The 16,862-nt window shown below is 44.3% G+C and overlaps 1 protein-coding gene across 4 annotated transcripts in view; it reads right to left on the bottom strand.

Annotated features, from left to right (window-relative positions):
- Nucleotides 1–16,862, bottom strand: part of Aff3 (ALF transcription elongation factor 3) — a 480,967-nt gene that overhangs the window by 417,681 nt on the left and 46,424 nt on the right. The window lies entirely within an intron of this gene.

Raw genomic sequence — 16,862 nt, 5'->3', positions numbered from 1 at the left:
CCTGTCTCAAAAAGAAAGGAAGAAAATGCTGTGACAGGTGGATCAGGAATCAGACAGAGAGCACCTGGCTGCTCCCCTGCACAGAAGAGGATGGAGAGGGAGGTTACAGGTAAGCCCCTCAGTAGGTAAGGAGCCTGCTGTGAGCCTGGAGCCAGAACCACCTGCATTCCAATGGCAGTCTGTCTCACATGAGTCAGCATCCTTCACATTGTTTTTCTGCTTTATTAGGACATTTTAAGAAAAAAAAAATGGTTTTCAATTTAAGTAAGTAAATACAGAGGTATGAAAAACAAGTGTGAAATCCCTCCACTCTCTGCCCCTTTATCACCAACCCAACCACACCTCTAAGTGTTCATGATTTAACCAAATACGGCAAAACTGAAATCTTATCAAATTCTTTAAAAGACATAGATTTCATTGTCAGTATAAGCAGCTTCTAATCGCAAAGATGTATCCTTAACCAAGCTGAGCGGCCTGAGCACGCAGCACCGGAGAAGGCTTGAAAACTCTAGAATAATACATCTTTCCTAGACCTCTGGCCAGGACTGTACAGCTGGAGTGAGTTCAACTTTCCAGACTTGCATTCAGCAGTTCCTTCCACAGGCAATAGCTCTGGCAGCAGGACAAAGCTTCTTGTAGGCACATCCATGCTGGGACTCAGTACCATGACTTGCTAGGTTCCTACCAACAGAAAAGGGGTCAGTGTCCGTACGGGCACAGTCATGCCTGCCCTTTTGGAGAAAGACAAATAATTAATTACCCTGTCACTGTGAAACAAAATTCATGTAAAGCAGATGTTTAATTCCACTATACAACACACACACACACACACACACACACACAAACATTAGTAATAAGACATTAAAATCTGTAGATCAGGTTCTGTCAGGGTTGACTTTCTTTTTTTTTTTTTTTGGTTTTTCGAGACAGGGTTTCTCTGTGTAGCTTTGCGCCTTTCCTGGAGCTCACTTGGTAGCCCAGGCTGGCCTCGAACTCACAGAGATCCGCCTGGCTCTGCCTCCCGAGTGCTGGGATTAAAGGCGTGCGCCACCACCGCCCGGCCCCAGGGTTGACTTTCTTACAACTGCTGCTAAACTTTATTATCAACTTTCTTCAAAGTCATCAAGGTGTCGAGTTCGTAGTGGTGGCTCTCCCTAATGGAGGTAAAAAGGTCTGGATTACTAACTAGGAACCTCTGTGTCTGTTTTTCTCCCTGGGGGAGGAGAGTGGCCACCCCTTCATGCAGTGCATCTCATTGTCCCTGTGGTCCAGCGGCCAGAGGCTCACTGCCAGCCAGCACTGGCCAGTCACCATCCACACTGCTTGCTCCAGGCCTCTGGGTCTTCTCGAAGAAGCCAACTGTGTGCAAATGGCATCATCTCACAAGGGTCAAAGCTGAACGTGACAGACGGCTCTGTGAATCATATCTCACAGAGGTGTTCTGTCTCCTAAATAAGTTCCAGGTCCACAAACATGGTGGTCACTCTCTATAGGAACTTCCAATGACAGTCCTTACCACAAAGGTCTGTGAACGCTGGGAAGCGATGCCTTTGACGCACGCATTAGAAGAGACCACACGCGTATGAAAAGACTACATACGCAAAGCTAACCTTAAAGACAACATCATGTTAAATAAAAAAACTATTCTGGAGATGGCAAAAGAAGTCCCTGGATTTAATTCTGGAGTGCAGAGTCACCAAATCTGCAGTGTTTTGTGTTCACAGGATGGGCAGGAAGCTGAAGTGAGGGTCTGTGCATGTCTAATTAATCAAATAACCTCCATGCCACTTCTCTTTGGAACTGGCATTAGAAAATCCCCCTCACGCCCCCAAATCATATAAATCCCATGGTTTCCTATTCATTAAATCCAGTTTGGCCCGTGCTGAAGTGTCATATTTTGACAAGTAACCACAAGGGATGCACAATCAAAATTAAGAAGAGACCTCAGCTGAAATTGGCATGCCCTACTCCAATGAACAATTTATGCCCACACGTGGCTAAAGCTGCACACATCTTCTCCAAATGATGAGTATTAAAGCTGGTAGAAATACAGACACACACAATTCCAATGGCACATTTTGCATAAAACATTCCTTTCAGCTTTCAACTGAACACACAGAAAGGATATTTACACCGTAGCAAGTACACAGGCTATTATTACATGGAATTACATGCAGACTTTCAATACTATTACCATCATATTTATTGAATAACCCTGCCGTGTTAATGAAATCATATTCTTCCCATGCTTTAAACTCTCCATGGCTTCCCTCTGCATTTTAGAATTGATGTCAAACTCATCACCATCACCTGCTAGGCCCCTACCGTGTCCTGCCATCCACACCCACTCACTGAGCCCATCTTACAGGCTCCTCCTCATCCTACAACGTCTGCAACCCCAGCCCCCTGACCCACCATAGCTCATACCGCCCCTGCCATGCTGGCCTTCTTTCTTTGTTCTTTGTCTCAGGAACAGCCCTTGTCCCCGCTGTTTCTTTTGTTTCAAAGGCTTTTCACCCAAAACCTCTGTGTGGCTCACTTCTCCGGTCTCAGGTCAAATGTCACCCTGCCAATGGGCCGCCCTGGCCACCCCAGTGAGTGCTGCCCTGCACCTGCCATCAATCTCTGTCATGTCCTCATCTCCCATCTCATTTTTCTTTACAACACAAATACATTCCAATGGGAAGTGCTCGGCTTTTGAGGATCATCTGGCCACCAAAACATAAGAACACCATTTGCTTCCACCGCTGTGTCTGGAACCACTGTTACTAACATACAATGGGAACACAGTGCTCGTGTGGTACATAAACTACTGTAGATGAAGCAAGCTGCAGACACAGAGCACACCCCTGCTGGGGCATCAAATGATCAGGACGCTCATGGACAAACAGGCAGGCGACACAGAAATGATGGTTAAGTGATGTGATCCGGAGAAAAAAGAAAACCTACTGAACACAAGACAAAACACAGACCTTGTGCTACGCTTCAGACAGGGCTGAGGTGTGCTCCCCATGGGTGGAGAGTTGTTAGAAGTACGGTCGTACTGCGGCAGTGAGAGGTGGGGGGGCTCCTAAGGGGGGGTGGCCTGCTGAGGGTGTGTAGGTCACTGGCAGTATGTAGAACTGAAGCAGAGTGCTCTCCGAGCAAGCACTGACTACTTGGTTTCTTCTCTTGAAGAGATTATAAGAAAAAGGAGTGAACCCTCCTCTGTCCTCATTCCGGCTTCCTGTCTCACTGTGCGATCCTCTTCCACTCTTGACACAGTTGGTACCATGCAGTTTGGACTTTCAGCTTCCAAAATTGTGGTTACGTACATATCTAGCCTCCACAATTACTTGAGCAACAGGAAATGCTCTTAATACATCTGCACTAAGACGACCCTGAGGTTGGAGACTGAAGAACTTGAACTCTCTCATCTGGGTGGATATCTGAATTACACACTGCCTGGGCCACGATAGTTGCTCGGTAAATACTGCTCCATTTAGACACATATATGAAGAAAAAATTTAAATGTAACTTTAGGTTCCTTAGCTCATGTCTTTAAAAAGCATTCCTCTAGAGTCCCTCCTGACTGTATACTTTCTAGTGTAAACCTGCTGGATGTGTGGGTGCTAAAATGAAGCAGGAGGAAAATCCGTTCATGAACACAGGTGAAATGCAACTCCGAAGAATGTTTCGTTAAGTGGGAAGGATTTCTTTTAATCCCTAAAAACTTCAAAGAGGCTTTACAAGTGCAAACAGACTTGAGCTCTTCCACATTTTTCATGCCCAGAAACTGGGACATTAAAATGCCAGGAACTCTTTCGATATCGGAACCGTGTGATAAATGCTGGAGGAACTCTCCAACGACCAAGATTACTCCTGCGGGGCTGCCAAAGAACCAGATGCTCCCGTCCAAAGAATATCAATTTGGCTTTGAGGAAAGTTGTGGCCTCGGCGCACAAATGGGAAGGGCAGGTGGGATGACAGTGTGGGCTACATGTTCCCCCGTGGCCTCGGGAAGCCTCTTCCCCTAAGAGCCGGACTGTGCTGCTCCCCAGCTGGGAGGCATGTGCACAACGCACAGCCCCGATGCACACGAGGGATAGGAATGGGGGGGACTTGGTACAGCACTGCGCGAAATGAAGTGATGTCACAACGTCCAAAAAGGTTCAGAAACTGCACTGATGCTTTATTTCCCGGGACACCGAACATGGATAAATAAAAGGTCTCTCGGCAAGATGCTGAAACACGAGACTGCTCTTAACAAACCGACGCACACAGCAAAGAACAACTGTTTTTACGACTGCGTCTATCGAAACATCAAGTGGCGGGAGAACTCTCTCCCTAACGGTGGACTTGTAAAAGGCACTATTCATAGGTATCTGTCTCCAAAGACTCTTGGGAAACCAGCATGAAGACTGGGGGTTTGTCACAGTTGCTGAGGTTTTCCTGTTTTATGCCAAGGAAGTCCAGTCTCCATTTCTACATTTGCGGCTTATAGAGTTGGTTCGTGTTTAAATTCGCTGCCAGGATTATTTTGTCGCTGTCTTTAACCCTGTCCGGCCCCCTGAGAGCACATGTGCTCTGGGCTTTCCTAATCAGCAGCTCGCACCTGAGCATCTGACTCCAGTAATTAGATCTCGCCACGCCAGCGTCCTTTCTTCCCATCTGGCCACAGGGTCCGGAAGGACGGAACTGCTATCTAGGAGCTGTGACTTCACCCTTCTCCCTACTTTGCTCTACCACAAGGTGCCAGGATCCTCGATTACCATGCCCTTGGTGCCTGAAGGGCATAGCCCACATTTTCATCTCTTTCCTCCCTTGGTATCATCAGGATCCTCTCCCACAGAAGACAGCTACTAAACACTCATTTACTGACACTAACACTCTGGAGGTCCATGTCCGGGAAAACATTCTGATTGAGATAGCTTTCTCTTTCCATCTGCCTCTGTCCACTAAAATGCATGTATGAGGGCTGGGGAAAAGCTCTGTACGTGTGGAATAACTAATCCAAATACCATACATAGCCTTCTCTCCCTTCCTTCAGATCCTCAGTTACAGAGTACAAGAGACCTCAAGATCTTTTTCCAAGATGCTTTTTTTTTTTTTAATCCAAACACCTACATAAGTTCGCTTCCCTGACCCCCTGCAGCAGTGGAAGGGTAACGTAATAAAATTCCCTAGGCAGTAAAGAAAAATGCACACTGTCTCACCTCTTCCTCTGTGGATGGGCCCGGCGTCAGCTGCTTCGCTGGCCCCTGGATGATCAGCATGGCATAAAACTGAGCATTCAGTGCAAACAATGAACTCAGAGGGTGACCTCTGAGCCTTTGGCGTGGGAGCAGTTGATAAGTTTACATCACTTGAAAATAATAATCTATGAATGTGCCACAGAAGAAAAAGCCGTGCCCCCAAAGGCTTAGCTTTCTACACGAGGGCGGTTGGCTGCTGTCTGGCCCTCCAGCTGGTCAGACCCTTGCCTTGCACTGTGAGGCAGATAGGAAGAGGCAGGCAGGAGCCAGCTTCAGGGAACACAGGCTAGGACAGCACTCTGCTCTGGGAAGGAAAGCCTCTGGAGCCCCGGCCGGGGACCCAGAGGATCAGTTCCAATCTTATCAACAGAGGCTCACATGCACCTCATTAACTTGGCTGTGACGGGGCTGGTTGACAAGACGCAAAGGGAGTGAGGGCAGGCCAAGGCAGTGGAGGTGGAAAGGGTACAGGGGAGGCCACTGGCAGTGGTCATTATTCCAGGGGCCGGTGCCAGTCAGAGACAGAAAGCACCAGAAAGCCAGAGCAGCAGAACACCAGCCGTCACCTCCCACCAGCAACAGCCAGGGTTCTGCCAGAACTCTGCCTCCATGGTTACCTGCAGCGGTACCTGCAACTGTGACTCTCTTCTGCCCCCATGGCTACCTGCAGCGGTGCCCGCAACTGTGGACTGTTAATAAGCAGAACAAAGCTCCACCACTGAGCTCCCATCACATGCCACCTCTCTGTATTCTGCTAAGAGATGCATAAGCTCCCCCTCCAAGAGTCTCCATAAATATTCACCATTTTAAGTGAGGTCCTTCAGAAATGTGCATACTCCTGGCTTTCAGCAGCATCTACCACATACTGGTCCATGGCTTAGGGCAGGTAACTAAGCCTCTCTTGCATCTATCTGTAAAATGGGAGTGGAGTGACAGAATCAATGATGGACGGAATGACATGTATTAAACATTGGCTATGCTAAAATAATACTTTAAACGTAATGTTGAGCATCTCTCTCACACACTGAAACAGTAAATGCTCCAAGCCTACAAATGCTTTAAGCATCGTGTCAACAAGACTTTAGATTCTTTTCGGATGAGGGGGTGCTCAACCAGAATCTGTACAAATATTCCCAAATCAGAATACCTCGATCCCATGAACTGCTTCAGGTTGCAAGTGTTTCAACCTGTAAACCTCTACGCCTTCCATTATGGTAACTGCTGGCCACCTTGCACGTGCACACACTTCTTTTAGAAAGTGCGCAGCGGGCTTTACTGGAGCAGTGAGCGCCTGATAGTAGTTGCGCATGGTACGTGAGGGGCGCATTCTTCACTTGAGGGGTCTCACACTCCAGTGCTGACACAGTCCTCCTCATTCCCTGCCCCATCCTGGAATTAAGCAAGGGTGAACACACTAACAGAGGGACATTTCTGCCTCTCCATAAATTCTTGCGTTTCCAAACTTAAGAGTTACTTCATCTCAGAATTCCCAAGGGCCCAACTCTAGGACAAACCCTCAATGAGCTAAATAAAACAAAATGAACATGTTTTTAATTATGTTTAAAATCCACTGTATATATTCTTGACATTTTTTACAAAATTCTAATCAGAACAATAATTCATTGCATATTTCAAAGCAGCTAAGAGAGAATTTTGAGTGTTCTAGCACAAAGAAACCTGAAATGTCTGAGGTGACAGATATGCAAATTACCCTAATTTAATCATCTGCTCATTGCGCACATGTCAAAATCTCACAATGTACCCTACAAATATATACAATGATGTGTCAATTAAATAAGTAAATATGCCATCTAATTACAAAAATACAATATCAAAAGATGAATACCCATAAAGAATATCAAGATATTCATTTCTGATAAAATGAAGGGATGTTCTTCAAAAAATAACCCACTCAGTTAGAGTAATTAAAACCTTGGGTTTAAACAGTCAACACGAAGGGCTAAACCAGTGCTTCTCCATGCAATCATGCTGAAGCTCTCCAACCTCTCTGCCTTGTGCTGACGAAATCCTCCACAAGGAGTAAAGCACCCTGTCCTTGGTGCCAAATTAAACTGCAGGGCTGCTTCTGCTGTTCTCCGCTTTGTACTTTATATTAACTAGCACCATAAAAGAAAGCCTTTAAGATAATATTTATTTGCAGAAACAAACATCGATTCAAGGCACTTAGAAGCACATATGTGTATTGAGGGGAGCACTAGAGGGAATCCTAGTATTTTATCATGTCGTGGGGACTATTACGATGTACCTGGGTATCTCTCTGCTCAGCTCATTCCCAATATTTCATGTCAAGCTTTACCACCAACCAAAGTCATTCTCCTGGCATACCTGCATATTATCCACAATAATGATGCCGGTAAATATCATGTCAGGCTGTCTAAGATTACATAAACATGACATAGCTTGAGAAGCAATGTTTCTCTGCAGCTTACAAGTTAACCAAGATAAAGCCATGACAAATATCGTAAGCTATAAATAAAGACATCCACCACTGTACTGCACTTATTCATGTCTGGGTTGAACAAACGTTAATTACAGAGAATTTGAAAATGGGGCTTGTTAATGTCATTTTTAATTTAGCATGTTACAGTGTAAATGTTTTCCATTGTGTTAATTTACACCTGTTATCACAAGCTTCATTATTAGGTTTACAGAGGAGCAGCTCTCTGTGACTCTTAAAATTTGCTTAAAATGGCAGAAACAATTACTAATTAGAAGGGCATGTTTACTTTAATTATATTTATTTCCTAGTCTAGTTTTATACATAATGCACTATGGAAGTGTATGATTTCATTAGTGAAACCAATTTATCACAAGCAATTTCTCAAATGAGCATTGTTTTAAAGACCGCCACAGACTCTTTCAGTGTTTCCAAAATCCCTTGGATGGTATTTCTGCAGAGAGACATCTACATGGAATCTCTCACTTGTGACTGCAAAGCTCCACTGCCTTCCTTAGCAATGATAATTTATCTCTCAAGAACACTAATGTAAATTTTAAGACATGGTGTGCAAATATGCACATGAACTATGTGCAATTATATTTAAAATTAACATGAAGTTTATTCACTGGTATTTATCCTTACAAATTTCACTTAAAAATCCTATTCTAAATATATGAAAAGGAAATTTCAATTATAAATCAAATGACACAGAATGTTTTTCTCCCTAAAGTCAGTTTGGCATTCCATATACAATGATTTTTTTGAGGGGTGGACATCCCATCCTGGGCACAGAAATCAAGAATGCCAAGTTCACAGTTGGGCACATTTGTTGATGACTTTTCTCTCCACATAGCACCTTCCGGTACCGACTTCCAGTCGAGAAGGAAGCCTCCCTGCCAGTACTAACTTGATTTCCCCACGGCCCGTGACCAAGTGTGTGTTGTCTTATCATCAAATTCTGTTAGGCACTCAAGAGCAATACCAATAGCCAGAACTGTTTGGGGGGGGGGTCCTCCAGGATACCCCTGAACAACAAGTTGAAGGACAGTACCACACAACGAGCACTGGGCTTTTTATGTGGCAACCCATGGCTTCTGCAAGAAGTGTTGTTCGGTAAGGGGAGTCAACTGGAATTGTGGAACACTTCACCAGAAACTCCTGGGCTTTGCAAGACAGCACATGTCACTAAGGGCTTTGGAGAAGCTGGGAAGACTATTCTAGATTCAAGAGCCTAGAGAACAAATTCTTATATGAGACTCTTGATTGCATTTGTGATTTTTTTTAAGATAATAATACTTGGGAGGACAAGTGCTGAGGCAACCGGTAAAGTAAGAATACAGAGTATAGACTAGTTAGAAATGAACGGTCAGGAGCTACAGCACTGTCCACATGTCCAGCCACCAGAGCGGCAAGTGGGAAGCAGGTAAAGCAGTGCATTTAGCATGCCACAGTGTGAATGAGCCAGGGAACAGTGGGAAAGGGTACCCCCATGTCTGCTGCACCATTTCCAACATTTCCACAAGTTTGGCTTTTTTTTTTTTCTAAGTCACAATCTGAGAAAATATAAGCAACCATAGAGTCGGATGAGGGGTCAAATCAGGAGTACTTTTCACATAACTCCTTCTATATAACTTCCAAGAAACTTTAGTGTACTACTCTCAATGTAAACTTTTGAGTGGTAATATTAAACCCAATAAAATGGTGGCATTAACACATGTAAATGTTTTCTTGTCCTCACTCAAAATATCACTCACAGTAGTCCCTGGAAGTACTCTCTAATCACTTATAGCTTTTGACTCTACAAAGCATCTATGCCCCAGAATAGCTAAGACATTTTTGTACAGATGCGGGGATCCTATACCAGGCCAGGTTGAGCAATCCTGTACTTGTTAGAAAAGATGTGCCTCTAAATAGTGTTTGGCTTAATTTTCAGAAAGGTTCTCTCTGTCTTAAGTATTCATGAGAGACTGGTTCCAGGATCCTTGCACATGCTCCAGTCCTTGGATGTTCATCACTTATATGTGTATGCAGCTAACCTATACAAATCTCCCTTTCAGATTAAATCATCCACAGAAGACTTAAAATACCTAATAAAATATAAACAGTAGATTTTTTTCCCCAATATTTTGATCCTCAGATGGTTGAAAATTAGGTACTGAACCCATGGATATAGATAGCTGACTATATTTACTTCATTACAGTATTCTATACTTAATAAAAAGCCAATTTCTTTAACAAAAAAAAAAAAAAAAGGAAAGGAAAGGAAACAGTGCAGGTAGGATCTTGTTTAATTGAGAGAAATCCCCTAGGATTCTAAAGGGGTTTGAACGACCCAGTCCTCTCATATATCCATGCCACTCACACAAATGTGGATGGGCTTGGCCATACTCACTGATTGCCATACAATAAAATGATACAGGCAACCTCTTTTGGGGAACCCAGTGGCAAAGAGCCAGCGAGAAGGCAGTCTCACTGAAGGAGATCTACAAGAAGACCGCCACACACCAAAGTACACACTGACGACAGTCTTCCCCCAGACAGACATAAGTGCTCAGACTGTCACATTCCTTGTTACCGACACAGGACTTTCCAGTAACTACCATTTTTAGGAGGACGTTACTTCCTAAATTTCCAAGTTCTCCCAACAGCTTGCCCATTCCTCCTATCCCAAACAATCATTCAAGAAGTTGTTTTCAGCAGGGCATGGTGGTACATACATGCCTTTAACCCCAGCACCCAGGAAGCAGAGGGAGGTGAATCTTTGTGAACTGAAAGGCAGCCTGGTCTACATAACAAGTTCCAGGTCACCCAGGGCAACATATGGAGACCCTGTCTCAACCAAACAAAACAGATAAGCAGATTATCAAGCTGCTCCATTTAAATATTTGTTCGCTTCCATTCCTGGGCAGATTCTTGATTATCAGTATAGCCCAGGTACAACTAAGGAAGGGTAAACACATGGAGAGCCAAATGGCAAAGTGGGTACTTGCCACCTAAGTTTGACCCCCAAGACCCACATGAGAGAAGAAGCACCAACTTCCTCGAGCTATCCTCTGACCTCTACATACATGTTGGGGTACAGGTTCCCCACGCCCCACCACACACACACACACAAAAAAAAAGCAAATAAAATTAGGTTTTTAAAGAAAGTAAGAAGGTATTTTTGAACAGAGCTGGCAAACACCAGCTCAACCCATTTAATGCCTCTGGGGAAGGAGTAGGGGCGGCTAGTGAGGAGCTAGTGAAAACCGGGGGAGCCGATAAATCAGCGGCTCAGCAGCTTTCAACTCTGGTCTCAAACGTACTGCACTTGCAATGTTCTGAGGCTGAAAATAGATCTTCTCTCTCCAGAAAAGGAAAGAATTAGGATGAAGCAAAGCTTGTTAGGAGAAACAAGAGAGGCTGGAATTGAACCTGACAGTGGTATCTTCCCACCCCCTTTTCCCAAGCCACAGAGTTCAAGTGATAAAAACTAACATGGCTTCTATTTCTTAACTACTGTTAAGTACAGAATCGAGTTCAAGCCCAGGGAATGGGACAGCATGCATGGTGTGTGTGTGTGTGTGTGTGTGTGTGTGTGTGTGTGTGTGTGTGTACCTCAGAGCTCATGTGTGTACAGCATACACGGTGATATATTTATCGGATAACCCAGATAAAGTGATGTTGCTAAAGTGGGGTCAATTTCATCAAAATATAACCCTCCCCTTAGAAACCAGCAACCAGAGTGATTAGATTACAATCTTTCCAACACTGTGAGGGGGATTTGATCAATTAGAGCCAAGATCAGTTACATTATTTGGTTTACCTAAGTAATGGACCCGTAAATGCAATCAATACTTCTCCAGGCTGCGAGCCTGCAGGACCTGAGATGCACTCAACAAAACACAAATGGAGTTTTCAAAGGATCTCAAGATGTTCAATCACAGACCGAGACTGGGGGCGAGGGGCCGAGGCAGGGGAGTAAGAGGTGGGGCAGGGGTGAGGGGATGGGAGCAGGACTGAAGCTTGCTGTGTGGATTCTTTGTTCCCTCCCCCGTCATTGGTGCGCTGTTCCCATGTCTGCCATCATTCACAGTTCACGGGGGAATCACATCTGTAGCCACAAGAAATCTTAATCCCAGAATGAGCAATTGTGTCTTCCAGTTTCTTTGGAAAATGACAGTAATAAAACTTGGTTGACGGGGGAAAGAAAAAAAGATTAATATTTCAATTTTTGTGTTTAAAAATACACCAAACTTACATAGTGACAGTATAAAGAAAAATAAGGGAAGTGATCGCTCCTCCTTTCCATCCCTTTGTCCACATGAATTTACAGACAGAGAATAAGGGTTTCTCCTCTAAAATCACCTTTGTGTAGAACAGATCCTTAAAGGGGACCCTAATAACACCAAATTTTCATAGTGCCTACACTCTGCCTCTACTCTATTCTGAACTATTTATAATTAATTTAGAAATTGCCATTCAGTAGGTAGATCTGCTTGCCACCAATTTAGGGACTAAAAATCATGTATCACTACTTCCTGAGAAACTCCCAGTGTTTTTTCTTAGTCCACAGACCATCATCCTAGATGAAACTGTTGGCAGAGCTGGACAGAGCCGGGGCAACGGCTCACTTGTCTTCTTCCCCGACCTCCTGGTGCATTTTGCCTGGGCATGCACACCTGCAACACACCAAGCTCTTATCTGTCTGTCATTTGCTTAACACACTTGTAATAATTAGAGAGCAAAGCAACTAATTCCTGACTTCCTTGAGAGTGGGGTTTCTGCTCAACTCTGTGGAGGAATGTGGCAAGAGGGGAAGTAGAGGGGGAATTTTATCCTGAGAGTCTACTCTTCAGTGCTTTGAAGTCTCTGCAGTCATGATGAAGAGACTCGGAGATAATCTGAAACAACAGATAATCAAAAAGTCATTTATATTTACCTTTTAGCATCAATTAGCTTCCTCTTGGCAGCAGTTGGGAAATTATGTTTTACTCAAAAGTCTGCCTGTTGACTTTATTTATACAACACCTGAAACTTGTTGGGTGTCAGCACGTTAGCCACCATGGAATTTCAAATTTTGCTGTTTGGCAGAAGCTGGCTCTGAGAGCAGCATTCTGAATGACTTTATCGCCATCCCTAAAATTGGATGTGCTCAAGACCATGAGTGTCGGGGGAGGGCAGTATGCTAGAAACTGGCTTTCCCTGTCCATGCAAATCGTTCTCCTCGTGATGTACAAAGCACATGTGATGTTCGATCTTGCCATTGGTGGAAAGGGATGCTAATTCGCCACCTGCATAGCTATCTTCTAGGTTAGGGCAAAAGTTCAGCTCCTAGAAGAGTTCTCAATGCAGAACACAGTGCAGTCACCATGAAAACTTCCAGGAGCAGCAGCCACTGGACCAGCTTGAGTGTCTTGCATCTTTCTGGCCAAACCTGCTGATTCACCAAAAGGAGGCCATATGCTAAAAACTCTCCCCCACGGGATGTCTGATGATGGTCACCCAATTCTCTAATTATGCATGCTAGCAAGACATCCGGCTGATGGGCCATCTTCTTCATCCTCAATCCAAGTCCATGAGGCAAAGCTGTCACCTAAGCTGCATTTGCCACTTCTGTGTGGACCATGGTCAGTCAAGTGCTAGATCTACGGTGGCTTCAGTTCTCAATCCAGCTGGGGCTTTCCCTTCTAGACATGGTTCTGCCATTTCTTTTAGCGGTCCATTTAACCGATCCAGAAGGCAGAAAAGGCCACAGACGTCACTGACTTGACCTCTATCTAACTACTGAGCAATCTGGCAGCAGGAATCTGAGGCTGTGCATTGAGTAAACTTGGGTTCTGGGGCAATCTGAGCCACTGACTCAGATAGTACACCCTCTGAGACTATTTTCTTGTCCACAGAAAGAACATGCTGCACTAGATGACCACCATGGGGCAGATGATGTGTCAACTTGGTTAGGCCTTCAGGAGCCCAGACACTTCATCAAACACTATTCTGGGTGTTTCTCTGAAGTTGCTTTCAGATGAGGCTAACATTTTAACCTAAAGAAACTAGCCTTCCTTTTCTAATGTGAATAGGCACCAATGGCCGACCTTTCTACAACAAAGAGGGGACTCCTCCCACCTACTAGAGCTGGAACATCATCTTTTTCCTTCCTTTGGACTTGAAATGAAACATCAGCTTTTCCTGCATGTCAAAGCAGCCAGCTTTCGAAATAGTTGGTTCTCCTGGGTCTCTAACTTGCCAATTTACCCTGAGGAGCTAGCAACTTGTTAACCTCCATAATCACGGGAGTTCCATCCTAAAAATAAATTTCCTTATAAAGATAAATAATAGAGATGCAGTAATCCACCTTATTGGTCTTTAACACAATCCCCACTGATACATTTTTGCCAGAAGTTATTCCTGTCTACTGGAACCCTCCCGACAACAGGTCTTTCTGCTTCATCTAGCTAGCGCCATGCTGTGAGAAGAGCGTGGTGTAGTGGGTAGCCATTCCAGCTTTGGTCTGGAAGTTCCGACCCCCATTGAGGCTTTGGTAACTATCACGCCTACAAGGCAAAGCCAAGGGAGGGCCCTGAAGACCCGAGATCGGGACAAGCTGCGCTCTCTGTTCCTGGACCCTGGACGGTGGAGGTTGACTGAGCAGAGCTCCAGAGAACACGGCTGGACCGCAATACACCTTCCCCAGATCCTGCGACCTACCTACCCCTTCATGTGTAAGTTGAGGCACTAATAAACTTTCCTTTTAACTACGTGGAGTGGCCTTAATAATTTCACCAATAGCGAGGTTGGCCTCTTGGTTTAGTACTATCCTCCTTGAGAAGAAAAGCTGAATTAGCTGTATTCACAGGTGTGATGGAGCCTAAGTGACTACAGTAAAGCCTTCCCCCTTATTTTGCACAGGATCTGCATAAATGCAAGCAGGCTACAGTGTCCTTGGTTGTTTCTATTGGCTTTATTTCACTTTTTTTTTTCTGAGTATATCATCCGTAAATGGTGGGTCTACAGTTAACCCTAAGTCCTATCCACATGAATGACTGTGAGGCCAAGCTCCTGCCCAATGCTTTCAAAGGATACATGAGCAAAGAATTTATAGCAATGGCCAACATCAACTTTACCACCTTAGTGTCGCAGCTTTGGTAGTCCCTACTCGCTCATCTAGAGGACAATCCTCTTGCTTCTCTCCTGCAGAGATAGTTTACATATCCGGGGCTCTAGCAGAAAGCAGAGATTGCACCTGACCCCTTGCAAGATTCTCCAGAGCACCGTCCTCCTGGCTAAGGGGTCTTCAGCAAGACACAATCAAGCCAGGACCAGCTTCAAGAATTCTTACTCAGTTGTAAGGGTAGGAGCTAGGTGTAGAAAAAAAAAAATGAAACCAGGGCATTATTTAAAACATTTTAATCAATTCTAGCAAGAACCAGCTGTTGGCCAGAAAATATTTTTTTAAAGATCCAGAGAGCAAATATTTTAGGCTCTGTGGGCCAAGTAATCTCTGCAACAACTGCTCACCTCTGCCATGGTAGAAGGGAAGCAGCCAAAGACAACAGGTAAGTGAATGAACATAACTATGCTCCAATAAAACTTTATTTACAAAATTAAGTTGTGGGAAATATGTAGCTCCAGGTCCAGTTTGTGGATACCCCATTTAGAAACAGTTGCTCAGCAAAGAGAAATGCATCGAACTACATGAGTTACCTAGCTCACATTTCTTCTTGTCTATGACATGGGAGACTCTCAAGTGGCTCAGAGAGATCAATATTCACTCTCTTTCTCCTCTCTCTCTCTCTCTCTCTGGCACTCCCTCCATGTATTACATTAATGATCCCACGCAAACAAGGAAAAATCTTGTTCTGAGAGAAACCTGTTTGTCCTACTACTCACTGCGTGCGGGCTCACTATCACACACCAGTTCAATACTGCTTCTAGAATTTCATCAGAACTAGACCCGATCTCACCCATCTGGAGTTCCTAGACCATGTTTTTTCCCTCTTGTAAAGTAGGATACATTGGTTGAAATAATTTTCCATCTTTTGGAATCCTATTCTCCTTGATGGTCTAAAGGTATTGTCTAAAATGTCTCTACAATCACATCTCCTAGTTCTTCCCCTGCCCAGGAGGCCTGAATGCCCTTTTTCCCTTTTTTTTTTTCCTGAATGCATTTTTTAGCAACTCTCATTATCTTGTCTATCTCAGGCTTTAATTTCCCCTAACCATGTTTACTCTGCCCTTTCCAGTTTGAAGATCATTTCCCTGATAAAGTTGATAGAATCAAAATAGGAGTCCAGCAGTTCTGCTCACTTCCTTCATCTGTTTACAATATACCATCTGTTCTAAATAAGCCTATGTCACTGGGGTTATTTTGGCTTCAAAGATAATTGTTTGAAAATTGTTATCAACATGTGACTATGCGTGGTTTACCCAGGACAGTCTTGCACATGCCTTTGCCCTGGGGTAACTGTTAGCAGAGCCCTCAAGTGCCCAACGTGAAGAGCAGCTTCTACATGAAAAGCTGAAGAAATGGTGAAGTGTATCACAGGCTCCCCGTCCCTCCCATACTCAAGAATAAAAGAAAGGCATCTCTATTAAAATGCCTACATCTGCCATTTACCAGCAGGGTGACCTTGGAAAACAATTCTTTAATCTAATGCTCGGTTTTGTTCTCTAGAGTCTCTGTACCCATGAAATGATTAGATGCATGATTAAGCACTTCACACAGGACACATATCACACGGTAAATGCTCAATAGATGCTACCGGTTTTTATCAGTAATATTCTCATCAATATCATTGCCATCCTCTGCGCCCTCCACAGTACCATGGCAACTGTAACCCCTTCTTGGTACAGTCTGATCTTCCTCTTCCCTCGGAAGCTTTGCTCCTGGGTGTAAACTCCTCACAATGCTGTCAAGTCTCTCCCGGGTTATTCAGAAAATCCTTAGTGCACTAGAGAGTCAGGATGCTTGAAAGTCTTCCCTCAGGCAAAGAAGCGACCTGCATTTCCAACCAGCAGAGCTGCTGAGCTTCTCTGGCAGGAAGGCAGACAAGACTCTACGCACCCCTCAGAATCTGTATCTCCTGGAATCAGCGCAAACCACCTTCCTTGTGGACCCCTTGGGAACCCACTACCATGACCACCAAATAAATGGAGGATAATTCAATTTTTAAATTGCTCCAGTAAGC

This window comes from Peromyscus maniculatus, chromosome 21, assembly GCF_049852395.1.
Source record: "Peromyscus maniculatus bairdii isolate BWxNUB_F1_BW_parent chromosome 21, HU_Pman_BW_mat_3.1, whole genome shotgun sequence".
NCBI classification, from domain to species: Eukaryota; Metazoa; Chordata; class Mammalia; order Rodentia; family Cricetidae; genus Peromyscus; species Peromyscus maniculatus.
The sequence above is the reverse complement of the archived record's forward strand: the minus strand, read 5'-3'. Positions and strand labels throughout refer to the sequence as shown.